The sequence below is a fragment of the Panulirus ornatus genome, chromosome 2 (assembly GCF_036320965.1).
Source record: "Panulirus ornatus isolate Po-2019 chromosome 2, ASM3632096v1, whole genome shotgun sequence".
NCBI lineage: Eukaryota > Metazoa > Arthropoda > Malacostraca > Decapoda > Palinuridae > Panulirus > Panulirus ornatus.
In genome coordinates, this window is record NC_092225.1 from 20,674,898 (window position 1) to 20,699,832 (window position 24,935).

Below are 24,935 nucleotides of genomic sequence, written 5' to 3' on the forward strand. Positions count from 1 at the left end.
AATTACCTCAGTGAGAGACAGCACGGGTGTCGGGAAAGGAGGTCATTCTTTAACGACCCTCCTAGATTTCTACGTGAGAGTGAGCTCTGTCTTAGACGAAAATGATGAGGCTCAGTGGAATGTTTCTATCCGAAGTGCCAGAGAGCGTTTGCCACTGTACCGCGCTGTACTGATTACGAAGGTCTTCATCAGGCAGGAACAATACATAGATTATTTTAGTGGAAGGGACCAAAGGTCGCATGTTAGAGGAGACTTCTCAAAATGGAATGAGGTCACCAGCTGAGTGCTGCAGGGCTCTGTTCTGGAACCATTACTGTACCTGGTCTATGTCAACGACTTGCCAGGGGTTTGGACTCCTACCTGAATATGTTTGTGGATGATGCAGAAGTCACGAGAGGAAGCCAACAAACACAAGAGCATTGCATCAACTTAAAAGAAGTCAAAACAGACTCCCAAAAGTTAGTCTGGTACACAGTTGCTGAAATTCAGTCTGACTAATTGTAAAGCAATAGATGGATCACTGTCAGAGAACAACTCGATATGATTATAATCTAGCAGGAAATAAACTGTGTGTGTGTGTGTGTGTGTGTGTGTGTGTGTGTGTGTGTGTGTGATAAGGACCTTGAAATTTAGATTGTTCGTAGCCTGTCGCCGGAGTCCCACTTTAGGAGAACAGTTAAGACCGAGTCTTTGCAAGCAAGTATTAGAAATGCTTTCACGTTCCTGGAAAAAGATATATTCAGCAAGCTGTTCACATCATTCCTAAGGCGAGAATATGTCTCTCAAGCTAGGTCATCGCACCTGCAGAAGCACAAAAAGCTGATAGAGAGGGTCCAGAGGAGGGCAGTAAAGATGGTGCTAGAGTGGAGTTACAGGGAAAGGCTGAAAAGGCTTTGAATTTGCCCACACCTCTCTACACAGCTGCCCTCCCTCCTCACACACCAGCCAAGCCAACCTACCCACACTGCCACCACCACCCACCTGCTCGCATTACCCACCTGCCCACATGACCCACTCAGGCCACACCGACTCCTACCACCCACCTGCCACTACCTTGTCCGTCATCCCCTGCGGCTGACGGCCACAAGGAACTGTGTAATTGGTTAGCTCCACCAGTCCTGCCTCCCCTGACGGGACCCTGACGAGTTGCCAATACAACCAGGCTTAGCAATATTGTCTGTCTACCTGATGTGCTGGGGTGGGTGGTGGGCGCGCAGGGTGTATGATGATGCGGGGTTGCTGTAGGACGCTGGGTGTATGGTGTGGGGTTGTAGGACGCTGGGTGTATGGTGCGGGGTGTAGGACGCTGGGTGTATGGTGCGGGGTTGTAGGACGCTGGGTGTATGGTGCGGGGTGTAGGACGCTGGGTGTATGGTGTGGGGTTGTAGGACGCTGGGTGTATGGTGCGGGGTTGTAGGACGTTGGGTGTATGGTGTGGGGTTGTAGGACGCTGGGTGTATGGTGCTGGGTGTAGGACGCTGGGTGTATGGTGTGGGGTTGTAGGACGCTGGGTGTATGGTGCGGGGTTGTAGGACGCTGGGTGTATGGTGCGGGGTGTAGGACGCTGGGTGTATGGTGTGGGGTTGTAGGACGCTGGGTGTATGGTGCGGGGTTGTAGGACGCTGGGTGTATGGTGTGGGGTTGTAGGACGCTGGGTGTATGGTGTGGGGTTGTAGGACGCTGGGTGTATGGTGTGGGGTTGTAGGACGCTGGGTGTATGGTGTGGGGTTGTAGGACGCTGGGTGTATGGTGGGGTGTATGGTACGGAGTGTAGGACGCTGGGTGTATGGTGTGGGGTTGTAGGACGCTGGGTGAATGGTGCGGAGTGTGGGACGCTGGGTGTATGGTAAGGGGTGTATGACGCTGGGTGTAGGTGCTGGATGTGGGACGCTGGGTGTATAGTGCAGAGTGTGGGATCCTGGTTGTATAATGTGGGATGGTAGGTGTATGGTGTTGGACAGTGGGTGTATGATAAGGGATTGTTGGTGTATGGTGTTGGACAGTGGGTGTTTGTGTAAGGTGTTGTCCTTTGTTAGTAGGGTGTGTGTATGTGTGTAGCATATTCTCTGTATGGTTCTGGGTGTTTAGAAAATAGGAATGTGTGGATAATCTTGTATTCGCACATACATATATGTGTATGAGTGTTTTGTGCACTCACACACCTGTGGCTACGTAGTGAGTAATGAATGTGATTTTCGTGTGTGTGTGTGTGTGTGTGTGTGTTTACCTGTTTCATTCTCTATTCAAAAAGAGAGAGAGGAAGTGTCATACTAGTGTCGCCCCATCTCCCTACCACATATTGTCTTACAGTCGTTCAAACATCATCATGGTTTCCACTTTAACTGTACGTACTGTTTTGGTCGACCGCGTACAGAACCTACTTATCACCTTGACTTGGAGTTGGTTTGGATTCTCTTTTTCATCCTCGATTCACTTATGATTGTGTTGACAAGAACGGCCGACCATGCCTGAGACGGACCTAAACCTAAGGATAGTGGAACTCCATGATACATCATGGACGAACACATTTCATCCACTTCACGTTCCTGAAGTGTGAAGCCTCTGTGGCATTCAGGAGGACGTGGTTTACTTCCTGACCACGTCTCCTGATGGGGTGCTTTTGTGACGCGCTGGGATTCTCCATCGACGCTATCTTCCCTGTGACGAGATGGCGATTGTCATGTTGCGCGCGCGCACACACACACACACACACACACACACACACACACACGCAAATATTGAATGCATTTTTGAAATACATAATTGATGTAACTGAGTTTTATTTTCATCACTGTGCATTTGCGTGAATTGAATTTCATCACTGTATCTGACATGAATAAATAAATAGACATTATATATATATATATATATATATATATATATATATATATATATATATATATATATATATATATATATATATATAAGGTGTGTGTGTGTGTGTGTGTGTGTCCCGCCCGCCCGAAGGTACACCGCGAGTGAAAGGTCACCTTTTGCGAGGCTGTATCACTGAACGTGGCACAGCCTTGTCAAAGAACCTCTCACTCCAAAGGAGTCTACATTTCCCTGCCAATGGAAGTCGTGCAATCTTAAGCTGCAGCAGCCTTTAGAAAGGTTGTGGGTAGTGCTACACGTCCATGGATATTGGTCCTGAGGAGAAGATATATATATATATATATATATATATATATATATATATATATATATATATATATATATATATATATATATATATATATTTGTTATACTTTGTCGCTGTCCTCTGCGTTAGCTCATGGAAACAAACGAGAGAATGGGCCAACCCACCCACATACACATGTATATACATCAACGCCCACACATCACATATACATACCTATACATTTCAACGTATATATATATATATATATATATATATATATATATATATATATATATATATATATATATATATATATAATGTACAGCGAAGTTACGATCATTGAAGGCTACGCTGTACGCCAAGGGAAGACCTAATCAGTTTACTGCAACACAACGTGTGGAAAGAAAAGAACTTATAATTGATTTCGATGATAATTACATTAACCATCAATAGACTGAGGATATAATTCATACGTAACTCGTATTAAAAAAAAAAAGAACAAAAGAAGCATTCAGGATGAGGAAGCTAAATACCCGTGTTCGCGAAAAAATGGGATATTTTTGCATCCGTGCCATAATGGACTGGTAATCATCTGTAATCTTCCAATTCCACCTGATGATTGAATATGAAATTTAGAGGGACTCCCAGCAACACAGAGACCCCCCTCCCCCCTTCTAAATACTAATAACCTTAGCTAAAAAACCAACTTAATTAATTTCTGGTCTTTAGTTCATTTTCCATCTGATTACTGCGTGAGGTGTTGGCCAGTCTCGTGCCGAGTGGAGTTCTTGCTGGCCCACCTGACGAAGGGTCTTGTGCGTCGCCTACTCAAGTAGGTATGGCAAGTCAGGACCGTGTGAAGTACCTTTACCTCCTGGCTTCGATGTGTTTAAGAATGGACGGTCGCCTCTCCCTTCGTGTGGATAGCGTTGGTGTGCATGATTGAGGAAGCCGCTGCATTATTATGGCATGGGACACGAGCAGTCTAAGTGTCCCTGATTGCTCTCCGTGTTGCCCTTTACGGGGTCTACCATTGGGTGTGCAGACAGATGCTGGGGCTTTGTTTGGAATGTGTCTGTGGTTTTTCGTATCGTTCGACACGGAGGTGGTGAAAGGGGATTCGTATAGTCTGATGCTACATACTTGCGCGTCGTGGTGGTCATCATCTTCGTCTTCGTCAGGAGTCTCATCTTCAACTCAGCTTTGGGAACGACCTTAAATCTCTACTTCCGAAACTATTTGGATCTTAAATTTCCCCAGCATCTGAGGGGCTGAATGGCGTAAGATCCATAACACCTGTTTAGATTTGGTGTGACTTATGTACGTCTAGTGAAAAAAAGAAGATTGTAAACTGGTGCTTAACCTGACTTATAAGTTATTGAAATCAGTTTTCTTTTCTCTTGCAGAATTGGCCTTGCACGCACCTCTCCCCGGACCCAGGTATGTTTCATTCCTCATGATCCTACGCTACTGTGTCCTCCACAGGTGTACTGTACTGTTGTACACATCTTGTTTATAAGCTGTCATGTCTTCATCTATGTAGATTAGTAAATTAGGATACTAGTGATGTCCTCTTGTAGATAACCTTGTCATAGACCATCAGTTCCTCTCTTACCTGACTCTCCCATGTATTTACTTGTAAAAAAGTGACGTATCTTTTAAGTAATGAACTTATATTAGTTATTTATGAATTATGTGGATTTAGATGTGTGTGTGTGTGTGTAAAGAATTACATACGGTATGAGTGGGCTGGAAGAATGAAAGTAAACATTGGTTTTGGACATCGTTAAGTATCTTAAGTATATAAAGCTTATTTCACCAAAATTTAACTTTGAAATTATATAAGTAAGATGTGCGTTTAAGTAACTTGATATTACTTCTGAGGTGATAAAAGTTCAGAGGAAGTGATTTTTTTTTTTCGTAGAATTAAAACGTAAAGTTTAAATGGAGGAATATTAAAGTGTAAGTAAGACACAAGTGTCAGCCAGGTGATAATATTTTGTTAGTGTGAGAGCAAGTCTAGGTGAAGTAATGTCACATGAGAAGTTTTAATGAGGAAAAATAAAAAGATTTAAGTAAGGCAGTGAGTTGAAGTCAGTTGTGTTGTGGGTGTGTTTTCAGTTTTTTCTTAGTAACACAACAAGCAAGTATTGGTACTAGAATACCTTATAGGCGTTATTCATTTTGAAACAAATAATGTGTGTGATTTGAGTTTGCTTTCAGCGTCATTATGATGATCATTACTTGAATATAAAGATTCGGGACACCTTTGTGAGGGATAGTGAGGCTATGTGTGTAAGTGATAACTATTTTTGTGTTACAGGGAGAGACTTTTATACTCGTGTTGCCCCGTATCTTAACTTTGTAAATATACCATATAATTATCCTTATGCGTGTACACACATACACACACACACTAGCTTAAGCCAGGTACCCGTTTATCGACCGGCCTGTAGGGGAGGATGAACAGCTGGGTTGAGTGTCGCATAACTGCTGGGCCCATGATTCGAACTTAGGCGCGGATCCGTCTCTGGTTTATGGCGGCGACAGTAGACCACTAGACCACGAAGCCCATGTGTGTGTGTGTGTGTGTGTGTGTAGCAGCGCTAGTGGTCCTCTATGCCTTACTTTTCTTGACGTAGTCGTGATGCCATGATTACGTCATGCAGTAAAACCTTTTTCCCCCCATGGTCAGGTGAGAGCAGTGCTGCCGGACTTGACCATGTGTAGGCCGTAATGTTTTGTGTTAATCTCGCTATGAATATTCAACTTCTGGTGCTCTGTTCCCACATAATTACATCTACATAATTAGTCCAATTAAAATAACATGAACAATAAAACTGGATAGGCGGTGTCAGGTAATGCAGAGACCATGAGCGAGTTATGGGAGGACCAATGAGTTTGTTGTGGGGTGGCTGGAGCCGTGAGGTGTGGCCGTGCCTCAGTTTCATGAGGGATTGTTGTTCTCTTAGGGGGGGAGGGTTATTCTGTGGTTGTGAGGGAGGGAGGGAGGAGGAGTGAGCGAGCGAGCGACGGCGGTACCGTGAGTGCAGCAGGTGCAGGTGCTGTACCGCGTAGCATAGCAGTGTGAGGTTCCACTTACTCCCTCCTGCTTTGGTGTCCTTTGAAGGCGACCCCTCGCCTCGACGAAGGTGCAGTATCTGGACACATGCGATGCGACCTTTGAGTACGATGGTACGACCTTGAGTATGACGGTACACCCTTGGATGTGATGGTACGACCCTTGAAGTATGACGGTCGACCCTTGCGTATGACCCTTGAAGTACGACGGTACGACCCTTGAGTACGACGGTACGACCTTTGGGTACGACGGTATGACCCTTGGGTATGATGGCCTGACATTTTGACCTGATCCTTAAAGGACAGGTCAGATGTCACGCCGTTATACCTAATCGTCGTAATGGTCGTCGTAATGGTCGTACCATCGTGCTCAAGGGTCATACCATCGTACTCAAGGGTCGTACCATCGTGCTGGGGAGTCTGAAACTGCCTCCCCAGCCTCACGACGATCGCTAACAGGTGATACATTGTTGTCTAAGTTGACAGTAGCGGGAGGAGGTCAGCGTTGTGACCTGTCTGCAACGTGAACTGACCTGACCTGACCTGACTGTTCTTACACACATGGTGAGGCACCTGACCTTCCTTGTCCAAGGCACTCGGAGTCCTCAAGACCTAAAATAAACATCTTGTTTCATTAAGTATTTTTTTTTTTTATGAACCAAATTAAGTATTTTTTTATGAACCAAGTAACTAAAAAGTAGAGAAAATGTTATAATCTCATTGTGATGACATTAGCTTTGCTTTACATTCGAAAATGTAAATTTTTTCATATATATATTCTAACTTAAGTGACATTAACTTTCAAATTCCGGTGATGCAGGTAATATATTTTCTAATGTTGTGGAGGCAAAATATGTTTGTGCCAGTAATTAAACTAATGCATTCAGGTTCGTTGCCTCACAACCAGTCCACACGACATAACAAAAAAATGAAAACAGTCCACACGACAAACACAGCCAGCTCACACGAAATAGACCTCCGAACTCCACGACAAACACAGCCAGCTCACACGACAAAGGCCTCTAAACGCCACGACGAATATAGCCATTAAGCACGACAAAGACAGCCAGACCACACGACAAAGACCTCCAGGCTCTACGACAGATACAGCTAGTGAGGACGACAAAGACAGCCTGTTCACACAACAAAGACCTCCAGACGCCACGACAAATACAGCTAGTGAACACGACAAAGACAGCCAATCCACATTACAAATACAGCCGCTTTAGAATCCCATCTTTTTTTTTTCCTCCTTATCACCAAGGTCTTTTGGTGATATTCTCTTTTATCTCTGGCTCTCGTCCTTCAGGGATGTTGATAAAAAGAATATTAGGTCGTGGTCCTCGACGACACCAAATTATTTGACAGGGTTTGGTGTAAGTCTTTGCTTGGTGAACTTTCCTTTCCTTTGGCTTTGATGCTACTCTCTGCATCGCTTCCTCTCCAGTCGGTCCTTTTGCAGTAGTCACCAGTGGAGCGACTTCCTCTTCGTATGCTGTTAATGGAGGTGTCCCTCAGGGTTTGGTCCTGTCGCCTTCTCTCTCTCTCTCTCTCTCTCTCTCTCTCTCTCTCTCTCTCTCTCTCTCTCTCTCTCTCTCTCCTCAGTATGTCATTACTTTAGCCACTGCTCCTGTGAGGTGTATGCATGTGTTCCTGCCACCCGCGGCTTGGACGCATGACAAAGGTCCACGTGGCGGCTGCTTCCCAAAGTTTCTATATGGAAATCAACCACACAAGGATTGGCCCTTTCTTGTTACCTCCTCCTTCCCTCGAAGAGCGAAGTTGTGAACGCTCTTCCTTCTTTTGTCTTTCCACTCTTCCTAAACCTTACTTCCTTTAAGATTTAGGTTGTACACGCACCTCTGAAGCTCTGATATAGTTCTTCATTCTTACCTTATGGAGCATGTTTTGCGCGTGTCGTGTCAGTCATTAGTAAAAAAGGAAAAAAAGTCTACTCAACAAATACAGTCAGGCAGCACAACAAGGACAACCATCCCACATGACAGACAAATCTACATTGCATCCCTTTAAACCATACGGCTATTAAATTGGCCTTGCGCAGATATACTGATAACTTTTGTTCGTGTGTGTGTGTGTGTGTGTGTGTGTGTGTGTGTGTGTGTGTGTATGTAGTTAATCAGAAGAGATACTTCCTCAGACGAAGTATACATAGCAGAAGTACACATAGCCGTAAGTGACAGTATACGTAGCAGAGTCCTGTGGCTGCAGATGGGGTGGGTAATATACTGTGAGGGCGACCTGGTCATTGCCTCACCTGCTTGTCACAGTCTCCTTAGACACAAGGATTCCATCGCTCTCTGGTCCATGGTAAAGTTGTGCCATCATTACCCAGGTTGCGTCTTTCGGAAAATTGTTAAGTGGCGTCTTTGGAGCGACCGCATCCCAGTTTATTTGAACCCCAAGCAACGATGACCTCCCTACACCTCTCAGTTTAGAGACATCAGTGGAAAATGTAATGCTCGTTTCTGCCGCGAATGAGTGCACGATGCTTAATTTCTGACTTTATACTGTTCCTGCGTTTTAAGTGTGAAGGAGCAGGATTGTAGAAACTGGAGAATGGACGAAGATTCTTTATTCCTGTAGGAACTTGGTTTCAGGTGTTTGGAGTTGAATGACAAGAGAAAGACGGGGTTTTGGCTCGGTTACCCCGTCCTCTCGGTGGGCCTGTATATCATGGCCTCTTTATCTTATCTTAAGTCGTATTGAAAGACTGTCTCTCCCCACCCACCCACCTCGACAGCTCGGAGTCTGTCACCAATCTGGCTGGCTTAGCGAAGGGGATGGCGCGCCGGACCGTACCGGACCGATTAGCGATGCATTGTCTCATTCTCGTGTGAAGTGTTCACCTTTACTAGTGTGGTCCAGTTTGCAGGAAGGTTTTGAAATATTTGTTTGGAAAAACCCAGAGGCCAACCCGTATTCGCCGGTATTGGGTTGAATAGACGCTGGACCTCTGACATTTAAATTTATATTCTGTAAATATTTCCCACACCACCTTTGCGTTTCAGTGAGCTTAATTCGTTTCTTTTTTTCTAATATTTTTCAAGTCTCTTATTCTAGGAAGGGATTATATTTTGTATGCCGGCCAGGGATAAGGTCGTATGACATTTTTCACGTGTATTTGAGGTATAATTCACGTCCATGAATGAATGAATACAGCAGTTTTAGGCCGGTTGAGGTGTCCCAGTTATGTAGATATCTTATTTAGTGTAGGTAGGTGTAAGGGACATACTGTAGCGCAGGAATCTCTTGAGCTTTGTTTAATGATGTTAGTAGTGTTCCGCTAATGAGAGAAGTTCTTTGACTTGTGTCGTTACTGCTCTGGGCCTCCTTCCCGAGGTCTTAAAAGTTTCCAGCATCAACTCTTGTCATCGTGGCGGAGTGGAAAGTGTGTCTTGGCCTCTGCAAAAGGTGAGGTCATGTGGGGCGTCGCGACGTCTGTGTTTTGGGACTTCGTCCCTTCATCATGTCGTGATCAAGACTCTCTCATCATTTTTTTTTCAATGTTGATTTCTTCGTTTCTTTGTGAACGAAGTTGACTTTTTTTTTTCTCTCTCTCTCTCACACTATTTTTGAAGATGATACTCAACACTTCGACTGTGTTTTCGTTTGCTATCCGTTGAGGAGGTTGTGGTGGGTGCTACCGGTGAGTGAGTGATGGTGCGTGCGTGGCCGGTTGTAGGGTTCAGTCGTCAGGTCTTGTGGCTTGAGGACGGGCGACACTAGGCATGAGGACGTAGGCTTGAGGACGGGCAACACTAGGCTTGAGGACGGACCGCTCTAGGAATTCATTATTTTTTGTCATTTGCTGTGTTAAAGGTACGTAGCTGTACTCGGTGTGTGTGTTTGTGTGTGTGTGTGTGTGTGTGTGTGTGTGTATCACTGTGTGAGGGACGGTAAGAGAATGATGCTGGTGTCTTGGGGGTCAGAGAACATGACACTAGAAGTAGTGTGTCTTGTACAGAGCAATTGTAATCCTTGGGGTTTGAGTTATTGCAGAATTTTTTGATCCAGCGTCATAATTTTCCCAGTACTCTCAATGTGCAGATTCTGTGGCCTTCGTCAACTGTGTGAATGGTATATATATATATATATATATATATATATATATATATATATATATATATATATATATATATATATATGAAAGGATCTCTCCACTGTTAGTATAATGGTGGAGCTGTGGTGAGCGGGGATCATCCAGCTGTATAACCGGGTTGTCCCAGTTCTGTAGACTGAGTCATTTTTTATACTGGGTCAGTTTGTTTCTATTTATTTTTTATTATTTTATTTTTTTTAACCCGTAGTGTCACCATAGCTGCGGTATATTCCGAACGCTCATAAAGCAGGTTTCGATTCCTTGGTTGCTTTATTAATTCTTTCTGTCATTCTCATGGTTGGTTTGTCCATCAAAAACAATTGCTAGTGTCTCATTACCAACTTCTGATAAGAATCTCTTTCATGACACTAAATTCTATTATACTAGTGCAAGTGAGGCAGTGTTCCGTGTCGTCCAGTTCCACCAACTGCTCTGCATCATCATCTGCCACACTGGTAGAAATGGTGTATTGGTAATCATGATTATCCAATTGTTTACCTCCGGATGTGAAAAATACGAAGAATATTTACCACAGTAAGCCATTTGTTTATTAGATTTGGTCCACCTTTTTTTTTTTTTTCAGGGGTGTACGAATAATTAATTTCGTTTCTGCTGTACAAGGTGGAACACATGATCCAGTTAAACGAAGTATGTACGGTGGAGAGGGTGGCAGAGGTGTGGGCATATGTGCTAGTGGTGAGGGGGGTGTTGCACGGAGGACTGATCCCGCTCCCTCCCCCGCGCGCTGCTGCTGCCTTCGCCGCCGCCCACCGACTTGTTGAACTCCCGCACTTTATAACACTTAGAAACTTGCAGAACTGATGATACGTAAGAGTTAACCCCTCCTTGAGCACGATCTTATGATCCTTGAGCACAGTGGTGGGATCTCTGAGCACGACGGTACGTTCGTTGAGTACGACAGTGGGATTTCTGAGCACGACGGTACGTTCGTTAAGTACGACAGTGTTGAGTACGACAGTGGGATCCTTGAGCACGACGTTACGTTCGTTGAGTACGACAATAGGATCCTTGAGCACGACGGTACGTTCGCTGAGTACGACAGTGGGATCCTTGAGCACGACGGTACGTTCGTTGAGTACGACAGTGAGATCCTTGAGCACGACGGTACGATTATTATCAAATGTCGTCCCGTCGTGCTCAAGGGTTTGAGAACATTACCCACAAATGTATAAGTCTTGACGTATACCAGGATCTGGTATATGAGCTGTGTACGTTGTGTACTTGTCTATACATAGTATACTATTTCATTATATACATAGTTTACTATTTCATAATATACATAGTATACTATTTCATTATATACATAGTATACTATTTCATAGTATACATAGCATGCTACGGGTAATGCAGCTGAAGAACACTGTGAAATGTTAGAACTGGAAATGGAATATATGTTAGACACAGAACAGAAAAGAGGTTCTTAAAGTTCAAGCTCAGATACACATGGCGTAGCGGGTGTTATTAAAGACGTCATAGTCCAGTGCAGACTAGCCATTCTAGACCTTCGAAGCTGAGTCATGTATCACTATCCTGCCCCTCCATCACCCTGTGCACTGCTTTTACGTAAATTCAGAGATTTTTTTTCCCCTCACGTTAACATACTGTGCGCCGGGATAAATCTCAGGTTTACCACATAACTTATCGTAAAGAAATATATCGTTCCTCATTATTCACCCTAAACTGTTCTTATTGATTTTAACATTACCGCCACCGCTTACCATCTTGGATGGGTCTCTCGCGTACCACCTGATGCATGCGTACCATTTTGGGCCATAAGGATGGCGAGGAGATGAGGTATATAAGCCTTACAGGTACTATATAAGGCTTACTGGTGTAGAAGATATGGCTAACTGATATTGTAAGATATAAGTCTTACTGATGCTGTGGTATATAAGGGTTACTGATACCGTAGATTATAAGGCTTACTGATGCTGTGGTATATAAGGGTTATTTATACCGTAGAATGTCTTACTGATGCTGTGGGGATATAAGGCTTACTAATGCTGTGGTGTATGAGGCTTACTGATACCGTAGATAACAAGGTTTACTGAATGCTGTGGTATATAAGGCTTACTGATACCGTAGATTATAAGGCTTACTGATGCTGTCGCATGATGAGGCAGAGCTGACCATGCAGTACATATATATTCGAGGCGACCAAGAAGACCTTTGCGACGTGTGATGTGTATTCATGGCAGCGATGCACCACCCGGACAGATACAGGAGATGCACACTAGCACCACGACCTGTGTGGAATGCCGGTAATTCCATCCAGCGACCCACTGTCGTGGCTGGTGGCAGAACATGTGCAGGTGGTGGTGCAAACTGGCGCGTGCCCACTGCAGTAGCACTCGAAGTGTTCACCTACCTCCTCGTTCGTCCGGGGTCACTAAGGCGTTCTCTCGACCTGCCTGCTGCAGAGAAACGGCCGTACTGCTGTCTGTATTAATGATATTCTTTTAATGGAGAGATTGTTTGAGCCAAGATCACTCACTCTTCCAGGTCACCGGTTGTTATGATTTTTTCTCATCAGCTCTCACAAAGATCATTCCACTCTGGTGACAGACGAGACGCGACGCATCTGCGTATTTCCTTAGTGTCATACCTTCATCAAGGCTGTCGGGAATATATCCATCACTTAACTCCCCACTTACATTAACTACCCTCGTTCTTTTTTTTGAAATAGCTGGTGGCGTTGATAGACATCCCAGGTAGGAGAATGGGTCAGCACACACAGCTTGCTGGAAACTGTAGGTACTGCCAGGTAGCAGCAGACTCGGTTCGTAGGGAGAGAGCGTCACCAGAGCCCTCCAGACTCCGACAGTTGTTGACTTAAGACACATTTTGGCCAGGTCTGAGGGACTGTGCTATCACGAGCGTTCAGGACGACCCAGCCTTATCATCCTATGTGTTCTGGACGTTATTAAGGTTTATAATTGTGCAGTGTGTGGTGTGCAGTGGTATATATATATATATGTATGGAGGAAAAAAAGAAAACAGTTGAGGGTCAAAGCCTCCATTTCTGGAATGTATAAAACTCGTTAGTAATTTCATATTTCCGTGTCAGGAACACGTCAGGGTATTGTTGTATTTCAGACAGTGTACATCTGCAGTAATGAATTTGTGTGTTGTTTTATTTGGGTAAAAAAAAAAGAAAGAAATAATACACCTGTGGATTGTGTTTTATTCTCTTCATCTCTAAGTGAAATGTATTATTTCCACAGAAATGCAATTATCATTATTGGATTATGCTTAGCTGGGGTTAGATTATATTTTGTCTTTGTCAAGCATATTTTTAGAGTTCTGACGTCATTTCCCTCATCGGTTTGTCTGAGCTATAGAGCACGAAGTTAGGAGCCTTGGGTACGATGGTGTGACCACTGACGACATGACCTTAGCTCAAGGGTCGCACCGTCGTGCTAAGGGTCCTACTGTCGTGCACAAGGGTTGTAACATCGTGCTCAAGGGTCGCACCGTCGTGCACAAGGGGTCATGCCAAGGGTCGTACCGTCGTGCTCAAGGGTTGTACCGTCGTGCTAAGGGTCGTACCGTCGTGCTAAGGGTCGTACCGTCGTGCTCAAGGATCGTACCGTCGTGCTCAAGGGTCGTACCGTCGTGCACAAGGGTTGTACCATCGTGCACAAGGGTTGTACCATCGTGCTCAAGGGTTGTACCGTCGTGCTTAAGGGTCGTACCGTCGTGCACAAGGGTTGTACCATCGTGCTCAAGGGTCGCACCGTCGTGCTAAGGGTTGTACCGTCGTGCTAAGGGTCGTACCGTCGTGCTGAGGGAGTGAGAGATTAGTTGCCATTTGAAGATATGTTTTTAGTAGGAGAGGCATCAGCCAACTGCATTCCCTCAAGATATTATAAAAACACCAAGGAAACAACAGTATCTTAGTGAGATAACCTCATTTACTTTCATATGGCTTGTGTGCATTCTCACCATCAGGTGTAGCACTATCTTCACCACCAGAACAACAACAACAAGAGCAGCTAATAACAATGGAAACAAGAACAGAACAAACCAACCATAAAAAAAAGAGACGAACCTAAGTGTTTTTGGTCATTATACCGGAAAATACAACCACAGAAATACATCAACCTCAGCCGAACTGTAGCCAGACAAAGGCATATAATTTCCGTACACAATACCTGTAACAACCTTAGGCCAATTTGCGATGATGGAACAGACATACACAGTGGCCACATACAAGTATAGCCCTAGGTAACGAGGCCACTTGGTGGCCATTATTTTGAAAATGGTGTCCATTTTTAAGGGAAAATCGAGTTGGTTTTTATCCGTTCCATTTTACATTGGTCAGTATTTATGCCACAATTGGGGGGGCGGCCTTTACCGTAAATCCTGCAATTCGTCGACGCTCGTGGAGGTCTGTTGCCGAGGGGGAGGGGGCAACCCGGGTGGCGGCGGTGAGCCATCACAACGATCCACGGTCACTGCGGTGTGTGTGTGTGTGTGTGTGTGGAAATGAGGGAGTGTAGGTAAAGTTTGCCGCGCAGCAAATAATGCGTGAGCAGGCCTGATGAACAGATCAGGTAACAGGGGGAGTTGGTTAAAGCAGGGAGCGAGGAAGGGTAAACATTCACTGCTATATCACTGTAAGAGAGACTGGAGCCCATTGTAAGCGAGACTGTAAATCACTGTGAGAGAGACTGTAGATCACTGTAAGAGAGATTGAACAAAGAGACGAGTCTTGGGGGCATGCTGGGGCCGCTGGGTCTAGGAGCGGGTGTTGAGAATGGGGTCTTGTGAGACGTGATGTGTTAAGTCCAGTGATCAGGGGCAGTCGTACGTTGCGTCAGGTGCACGGCCTATTGTATGGACGTGGAGATACGGCAGTTAGCGACAGGCTGTGGTTATTATACAACGGAATACCACTTTGAGAACGGTTCGGGAGGAAGTGGTAATTCTGTTGTTATTTGATCTAGGCCAAAAACGGGAGTTTTATGGCTTGAAGAAGCATCGAGAGGTTGTGAAATAGGTGACGAAGAAGAGCAAAGCCTATGTCGAATATCATGGAGGATGATTACTTGTGTAAGGTTTTTGAGTGGGAGAGGGATGGTAATGGAAGGATGTGCTGGAAAGAAGACCTAATGTATATGACAAAGAGCAGGGTTGTTGTGGCGGAATGAGGGAAGCTTAATTACAATGACAAAGAGCAGTTATTGTGGTGGAGAGAGAGAGAGAGAGAGAGAGAGAGAGAGAGAGAGAGAGAGAGAGAGAGAGAGAGAGAGAGAGAGAGAAGTGTGAGGTGGCGTTGAATGCATAGAGTGGGATCTCACTCTTACCCATTAAGGTAGGTTATTTATGGAGGGATGAAGGATGTACGCATCGGTAAATATTTTTGAGAAGTGAGTTGATTGGTAGTGTGATTGGAAGACCTGCTATACGTGTGAGGATGCTGCCTCCTCCTGCTGTAGGTGCAGCAGTCAGTGCGTGTTGCTGCAAGGCTAGGTTACGCGGTAAGAGATGACGGCCTTTGTTATACGCTACCTCTGATATTGCTAGATGTATTATCTATGCAAAGCTAGGTTACCTGATAGAGATGGTAGCCTTGTCTATTCTCTTGACACTGAGCGGCGAACTACTAAAAAATGCTGTTTGGCAACACCAAAGTCAGGAAGCTGTGCGAAAGTGGAGCACTTAAAGGCCTAATAAGGTATTGATTAAGTGCGATTTTCCTGAAAACAGGAATACAGGGAACTAACCAGCAGCACTTAGCAAGTACAGTGCTTTTGTTTACCAGACGTTATTGTTATGTTGTTTTATGCAAGTGTTTATTAGAGTTATGAGATAATGTACTTGTGGTGTTAATTGAATAGTGCGATGGTGGTGAGCAGTTTCTATGAAGTTATTTTAAATACACCGTAAATTCGCGTGACTATGCACAGCGTTTTTTCTTGTTTGTTTGTTTTTTTGATAACGTTAAGAGAGCGATCAGAGCTTTGATGGAAGAACATACAAACACGCACAATCGTGTGGGCAAACCTCGGTAATGTAATACGGTAGCGACGATAAAGACGTGAATGTGGAGGTACAGGTGTAAGCCGGATGGTGTCTATGCAGTATCAACAGGATTTTCCGCAGAAAATAATTCCTCCGCCTCAACTTTTAATTGAAACAGGTTGCCGTCCACTCCAAAGGAGTCGAGCGCTGTCTGAGGAGGGATTTCACAATACTCACAAAACTGGGTAGAGTAACTGTTGCATGAACCAATGGAGGTTGTGGGCTGGTGCACTACCCATGGTGTCGGCGAATGTGAGGGAACAGGAGGGAGGTTACGCGGCTTGTGAACAAGGGATCAGAATACCATAGAATGTATCAGAAAAAGATTCGAGGAATGAAAATAACTCCTCTTTTTTTTCTTCTTTTCCTTCATGTGAAAATGCCGTGGATATTTTCAGATATATCCAGAAGACTGTTGCAGAGTCTTCATAGTTAGCCTTGAGATCTTATCTCATATCGGATGGTTTAGGACCCACTTTTAAAAGGCTTTTGAGATAAGATGCATGAAGCTCTTACATTTATACTCCTGCATAGTGAAGCCATCAAGTCTGAACTTGCAAAATGTGGAGTGAGAGGTCAAAGTAAATTGATCGCATATCAAACAGATTATTAGATTTGATAATTGTTTAACCTTAGTTCGCTTGGTTCTAATGCAACGACGATAACTTAAGACAAAGTGATTGAGGGTATCATTGTGACACCGTAAGTTTCCTGCAGGATACATGCACTACATTATTCTTTTGTGCAGGATGAAGGGCAGTCCTATCTAGAAACTGCCATTTCATCCGCTTAACGTGTTTAACGCCCTGAGTGCTTCGGGACGACACTAGGGTATGATAGCCTAGCTTTTGGCGGGAGCCAATAAAAACTGCCACAACGAGGAGGAGGAGGAAATTTTTAAGTGTGATATTATATATCTTCAGTAGATATTGTCACTTGACGATAGATTGTGCAAAAAATTAACGTTTGATTGCGAATACCTTAAATGGTGTTATATCACAGAAATGTACACTCAACAGATGGTTGGACACTTGAGGATGAGCTTGCGAGAGCTGGTGGTAAGGAGAAATCTCCAGTTGGACCATTGTGCAGCAGGTACATAGTGACGAGTGGGGCTGACACCCTTAACATTCTGGCCAAACTTGTGAGAGCATTACTCTGTTGCCGGAGACACTAGTGAAAATATACAGAACTAGTTGGGACGGAGCAAGATGGTTCCATGATAGATCTTACATTGTAAAAGATGCAGTAAAAGACTTGGTGGTGGTGCCTAACTATTTTATGCGAAGACAAGACTTGAGACAACTAGATGTAATCTTTAAGTACAGTTTAGGGATTGAAAATGAAATAATAGCCACAAAGTTTGTAGAGAGGAAGCATTTAAATCAGGTGATAAAGACGATGCAAGAGGAGGACCAAGTATGAGAGAAACCAAGACATTGAGAGTTAACTGTAGTAAATGAAGAGGATTGAAAAGTCGCAAAAGAAGAATCTTGGATGAAGCAGATATTGCTGTAGCAGTGAAAGAGACAGGGCAACACGTAGATAAAAACTGGAGTGAAAAACTGAAGCTGAAGCCAAGAGGAAGCGTATCTTAGATAACCGAAGATGCTAAACATGGGTCCAGGAATATTTCTTCTGCAAAGACGAGATATTCAATGTTTCTGCCATTTTCAGCCATACAGTCCTCATATTCGTACGTGATTTATTTCGTAAGAGTTTTGTGCTGAATATTCTAAATGATTGGACTGGATTTCTTAACTGTTCCTAGTCATGATGTGCTTTTGTGCCTTCATATTTTTTTTCTTAACAAGCAAGTCTGTTATAAGATGTTTGGAGAGCATGTGATGTATATATTCTTTGTCTTGCAGTTTCACCAGCTGACGGTTCGGAGTTCAGTTTCTGGCTGTGTTCCTCGTAAATATCGGAAATCTTCAAAGTTTTAAGAGTTTTTAAGTTTCAACGTTGGTTGAGTGAGGTGGAAAGTGATCGAAAGTATTTCATTGGTAACCTCGTATGATACTAATAACTTTAATTTTTGTTTGCTTCCCTAGTGTTTTCTCGCTTTTTTTCCCTGAAAATTTGTTAGCGAACTCTTTATATGAATACCAATTACGTGAGGTATTGATTTCTATATGCAAGTTGCCAGGCAGTGGGAACTGATGCTTCTGTAATTAATTAGCATACAGTTCTGTTGACTGGAGTCCACACTGGATGATTAGTTACTTAAGCCGGGACATTAGGTTAGTAATATCGTAGTCAAAACTAATTTATTTTCGCTGTTTTGTAAAAGACATGTTTTAACCCGACTGAATTAAACATTCATTCAGAGTATTGAATTGAAAACCCTTTTTTTTTTTAGTGCGTTTGTATCATTAGCAAAACAAATTAGTAATTTGAAGCGAAAATATTCTGGTAATTAGTGTAGGAAAAAGGAAACTTTAGTTCACAGTGGTATGTGACGGTGAGGAGGCGGGGGTATGAGGTAAGATGGTTAGATTATATAAATTGTTTAGAATCGTAGAGTAAAACCTCTCGGGAGAAATAAAGAATAAGTTTACAAAATTACCCTAAAAAAAATTTACTATTTGACCCCCGAGAGTTTTCTTAGAATTTTTATTTCTTGAAGAGTTCATGGTGTAGAACTCTCGCATGACTCTGGAAAAGAAGTTGAAGAAGCCATGTTTAGTGGAGCAGGACGCGCCGTGTACAGATCAACCAGTTGAAGAGGGAAATGAACTTTGGAATATTTGAGGATACTGTAAAAGGAAGTGAGTGTAATAGCACGGTTCTGGTACAGATGTTTGTGGGACTTTCCTTCACCTGACTTTTTTTTCTTGTTGGTTGGATACGGTTCTGTTGATGAAGAGTCATCTCCACTCCCGAAACGATTGATATCAAGCTCTTATTTTCCTGTGTTGGTATGTCACATCCTTCTGATACGTCTGATTTCTACTGAGTTCTGAATAAAGGATAACTTTACTGTGTTTAGCGATAATAATGTTATCCAGTTCATATTTTGTCCATGCTGTACAAGTCGCAGATGACGTTAGCTTGTTTTTATTTTTGCTTCGCTAGAAAAGCTAGGCTAGGAATGATTGATGCCAATGGCGATATGCAGAGCTGTCCTCTGTAGTTGACCGGTCGTGTGTGTGTGTGTGTGTGTGTGCTGGGTAGGATTTTCGAGCCGGTTCTACAGTTTCAAGTATTATGATTCCATTGTTTCATCTGTCGACAAGAGTGAAGTTTCATACGTGACCACTTTGCTGTGTACCGCGGCTGTCACTGTGGTCGGTGGCTGCAGAAGCGTTGGTCGCTGGTCAGGGAGGGTGTGGGGTTAGGAAACCTCCATACACCACTGTAAGGCATACGAATCTCATTCGGATGGAAGTGAGGAAAGTAAATGAGAAGGACCAAGTAAAAGTACACCGTCTTAAAAGTAGTACTGCTGCCTGTTCGTCAGTGCTAAATTGCGACAAAAGCTCTGGGTCCAGAAACTTTCAGACTCTTCTGTTAATTGTCCAACATATACATTACGTTGCCTCTCGTGGAAATGGACGTAGTACTCCCGTTTGTGATGGTGTGGTGACGCCAACGGAATGGGAGCACATGAAAAGAACTGAATTTCGCGAGCGAAAGCAGATATCTCGTTCCTCATTGTTCTTATGGTAAGTTTGTGGAGTCTGAATTACGACAGACATTCATAGCTGATATTTCTCAGATTTTGACTTCTTGTGAAAAAGATTTTTAAGCAGTAGGAAAAAAAATGGAAATAGTAAAATGATGAAGCCTCGATATGTTGGATTGATAAGGTGCGTGCTTACCGATCGATCGGCCCAAATGCATTTATTGAGGAGCAAGCATTGTACGCCAGTGTAGGTATTAGAGGAGGCATTGTGTATCAATGTTGTTAATAAAGAAGAAGCAACGTGCACCATTGTAATTATCAAAGAGGAAGGAATGTGTACCATTGTAGTTAATAAAGAGAAGAGAAACTGTGCACCAATGTAATAAAGAGGAAGCACTTGTGTACCATTGCAATCAATAAGGAGGAAGTAATGTGCACCAATGTAATTAACAGAGGAAGCAATGTGCATCAATGCAATCAATAAGGAGGAAGTAATGTGCACCAATGTAATTAACAGAGGAAGCAATGTGCATCAATGTAATTAATAAGGAGGAAGCAACGTGCACCAATATAATCAGTGAGGAGAAAGTAAAGCGTAGGGAAAGTAATATATCTGGCTGCCGACGGGGGAAGACAAAGATGGATGAATATTGTCTCTCCCAGGCAATTATCCAGACTGGAAGTTAAGATAGGTTGTCTTTAATGGTTCCTTGGTTGTGACTGGCCGGTGATCGATGCTACTACTGGGAATTGCGTTAACCCTTGACTTCACGGCCCTTTGAGCACGACGGTACGGCCCTTGAGAACGACGGTACGGCCCTTGAGAACGACGGTACGACCCATGAGCACGACGGTGCGATCCCTGAACACTACGACGATCTTTGAATAGAGTAGCGCGTTCACTGAGCACAACGGTGCGATCACTGAGAGCGATGGTGCGTTCACTGACAACGATGGTGTGGCCACCGAGGACGAAGGTACAAACCCATGCGCAAGACGGTACCATCCTTTACCATAAGGGTACGACCCCTGAGTTCATTCTTGAAGTTTGATGGTGTGACTGACCTCTTGCTTGATCTCAAAAAGGGTCGTGTTAGAGGCCAGGCCATCATATCCAGGGGTCGGACATTAAGATTTGAACCAGGAAGCTGATCGTGTACATAGTGAAACGTCATCCGGTGACCCCCAACACAGTGTGTTAAAGACATGCAAATTAAATTTTGAATATAGCTGCGTGATTTTCGTGGCAAATTTATGGAATGGGCGCGTTAATGCACAGATAAAAGACATTCAGGGTACAGAATACATGTAATGTTGTGAAGTAGTTGGTGTTGTAATGATGGTTGTGTTTTATGTTGATATGTTAGGTATTTTATGTTGGATTGTTAATTTGATAATGTTTTTACTAATGAAGGGACACCATTAGTAGCGTAATCATTTTAATTACTAGTATACATTAACATTAATATGATTTGTCACCCCAGTTTGTTTGTTTTTTATACTGAACATGTCAAGCAATAAACCAAAATTCTATGATGTGGTATGAGGAAAATGGAGAGAGTGAAAGTAGGAAGGAATTCTAGTGAGATATAAGGAGCTGGGAGTTAAGCAACTGACTGAGTGAAGGTTGGATGGGGGGGGTCTGTAAGTGGTGAGGGCGTCGTGAATTATGATCAAATTATGACCAGATTTTCACCCTGCGAATTGAGATTATCTTTCCCCCGTCCATCTGGTGCTGAGGAAAATGTCTTATTAGTCCTGGTGACCTCGTGAACTGTGGCCTGATAGAATCTGAATAAAGTCATACATTAAGGAAGAGAAAGGAGAATACGAGTTCCCCTTGACATATTGGCTAAAGTATCTTGGGAGATCAAGTGTTGAGACACGGCTGGAAATTATCAGAGATGATGCTGAGAACATAAGGCTGCATTACACTGCGTGTGTGTGGAGTCAGCACTCTCTGGGGGTCTGTGTTCACGCTACACAAAACATGTAGGTCATCATTATATATATATATATATATATATATATATATATATATATATATATATATATATATATCCCTGGGGATAGGGGAGAAAGAATACTTCCCACGTATTCCCTGCTTGTCGTAGAAGGCGACTAAAAGGGGAGGGAGCGGGAGGCTGGAAATCCTCCCCTCTCACTTTTTTTTTTTTTTTTTTTTTTTTTTTTCCAAAAGAGGGAACAGAGAAGGGGCCCAGGTGAGGATATTCCCTCAATGGCCCAGTCCTCTTTTCTCAACGCTACCTCGCTAATGCGGGAAATGGCGAATAGTATGAAAGAAAAGAAAAGATATATATATATATTCCTATGAGTCCTCGGGGAAAATTAAACACGATAAGGTTCCCAAGTGCACTTTCGTGTAATAATTACATCATCAGGGGAGACACAAGAGAGAAATATAAGTCAGTTGATATACATCGAAGAGACGAAGCCGGGACGCCATTTGGTAAACATATGATTGTCCAAAACAAACAACGAGCGTTCATAAACTAATCATTTTACAAATTTGATCAACAATAAAGTTATCTAATTTGTATAGACCATCACTAATATTAAGATTATAATTCTTTGTGTATTTAATGATAGAAGATTCAGTGATATTTCTCTTGGTAATAGAGTTAATAATGATTGTCCAAAACGTACGAGTGTTCATAAACTTATCATTTTGCAGATTTTATCAACAATAAAGTTATCTAATTTGTATAGACCATCACTAATATTAAGATTATAATTCTTTGTGTGTTTAGTAATAGAAGATTCAATAATATTTCTCTTGGTAATAGAGTTAGAGTTAATAACTGAGATGGCGTTACTCCAGTCAATACAGTGATCATAGTTTTTAACGTGGTTAAACAAGGCATTTGATTCTTGCCCCGTTCTTTTACTATATTTATGTTGCTTAAGTCTAACAGAAAGTTCTTTACCAGTCTGACCAACATAAAATTTATCACATTTTCCACAAGGCACTTTATAGATGCATGCAAGTGAATTTTCTGGTGAAATCCTGATTAAGATATTCTTTATAGTATCATTGTTGTTAAAGGCAACATTTACATTAAAGGGTTTAAGGAACATGGGAAGCAAAGTGAAATTATTAAAAGGGAGAACTAAAATATTCTTGGTGTCACTGGGAGGTTTGGGCTCAACTCTATAAAATGATATATATAAGTTTTTTTTTCGGAAGGAATATGTGGCAAGATGTGTATTACCAAACACATGAAAACTGATATACAATCATGCATCATTGTGGTATACAACAGTTGCTCGTCATATTTTGAGTATTCATAGGCAAGACTCGCACCATCCCCGTTGTTTGAAACATATTTTGATAGCATAGAACAAGAATTCAACCTCATAATGTACACCAAACGAACAGAGTTGTTCATGTGTGCACCCTGGAGGGTAGTGTGTATATTTCATGGAAGTGGAGCCGCTACAGAACTCTATTGTTCCAGGGAAATACTTGCGTCCAGGAGCGCAGGATATCGAGTAATGTCCGGGGAGGTGAGCCACTTCTGTAGCGGGGGGGAATGTCCAGCACACTGGAACCTGGGTGTACTGGGTGTCGGGCAGCTGCTGCAACAGGTACCGGAGGGAGGGTTGTACTGGACTGTGGGGAGATATTGGGTTGCGGTGAGGTGTTATGAGTGGTGGGGATGTGGCACCGATGATGGAGAGGTGTGACGCGTGTAGGGGAGGTGTAGTGGGTGATCAAGAGGTGGAAACGACGGCCATGAGCGTGAGTGATGACAGGAGGAGTGTGTGAGTCGTAGGTTCTCCTTAACTCCCCCTAGCTAACCCGCTCACTGGTAGCTGAATAACTGACACTGGTGTGATGTTGCCCCACCACACACACACACACACACACACACACACACACACACACACACAGTCCCTTACATTCATTCCCTTCGCGACGTATACTGTTTCCTCTGCTTCTAGTGTATGTGTGGACGTAAGGACTTCAGCTTTTAAGCATATTCCGTCAGCCATGTCCCCAGAGGGAGATAATCCAACCCTCAAGATACAACCCATATTAGAATTAAGTCAATACAAACGTGACTGTTACGACCTATCGTAACTTCCCTTCAACAGGGCGGTACGACCCTTGGGTGTGATGACATGACTTTTGACCTGACCTTCGAGATTTAAAGGTTCTGTCATCATGCCGAGTGAAGGGTCGTACCTTATCGTCCAAAGGTTAAGTTGATCAAACTTTGCCTTTCGTCGACGTTAGTAAATTCAGAAAAACAGAGGCGCGTCGTGGCTTAGTCGTAGGTTCCCAAGAAGGAAGCAATTGATCCAGTATTCTTTAGAAGCTTCGGAAGTTATTGAAAGTTAGCTGGTTAGAAGACAGTAAATTCCTGGACTTATTAAGTGTCCGTCTGGCTGTGAAAATATTGCTGGACGTTAGAATGAGAACATTATGGAATCTTTTACGTTTCTGTTCCTGGAGTTATTATGTCTCCCTCGTTTATCTTCATATTTCAAAGCGGGTAAGATATTTTTGGTGTCAGGAAGGCTTGAAGACTTTGGCGTTTATATATATAAACAAAAGAAGATCTAATAGTAACTTCATTCTAGCATTAGCCAGTCACATTTTATATATATATATATATATATATATATATATATATATATATATATATATATATATATATATATATATGCGTTTCATGTTCGTGTCTTAAAAGGATCGGAACCACAGGGGTACCTCATAGACAGTCCACAGACGTACCTCATGGAGGTATACCAGCCCACAGACGTGCCGCATGGAGGTATACCAGTCCACAGACGTACCTCATGGAGGTATACCAGTCCACAGACGTACTTCATAGACGCATACCAGTCCACAGACGTACCAAATAGAAATATACCTAGTCCACACACAGACGTACCTCATAAAAGGGTCA

At 43.1% G+C, this 24,935-nt stretch overlaps 1 protein-coding gene across 11 annotated transcripts in view; it reads left to right on the top strand.

Moving 5' to 3' along the window:
* Positions 1-24,935, top strand: part of LOC139754027 (discoidin domain-containing receptor tyrosine kinase B-like) — a 466,979-nt gene that overhangs the window by 206,612 nt on the left and 235,432 nt on the right. For 8 of the 11 annotated variants that reach the window (XM_071671021.1, XM_071671002.1, XM_071671058.1 and 5 more), the window contains one exon: positions 4,528-4,561. The exons of the other annotated variants lie outside the window; for them this stretch is intronic. The gene's annotated coding sequence lies outside the window, so the exon portion shown is untranslated. The remainder of the gene's footprint in view (positions 1-4,527; positions 4,562-24,935) is intronic. 11 annotated transcript variants of the gene reach the window in all.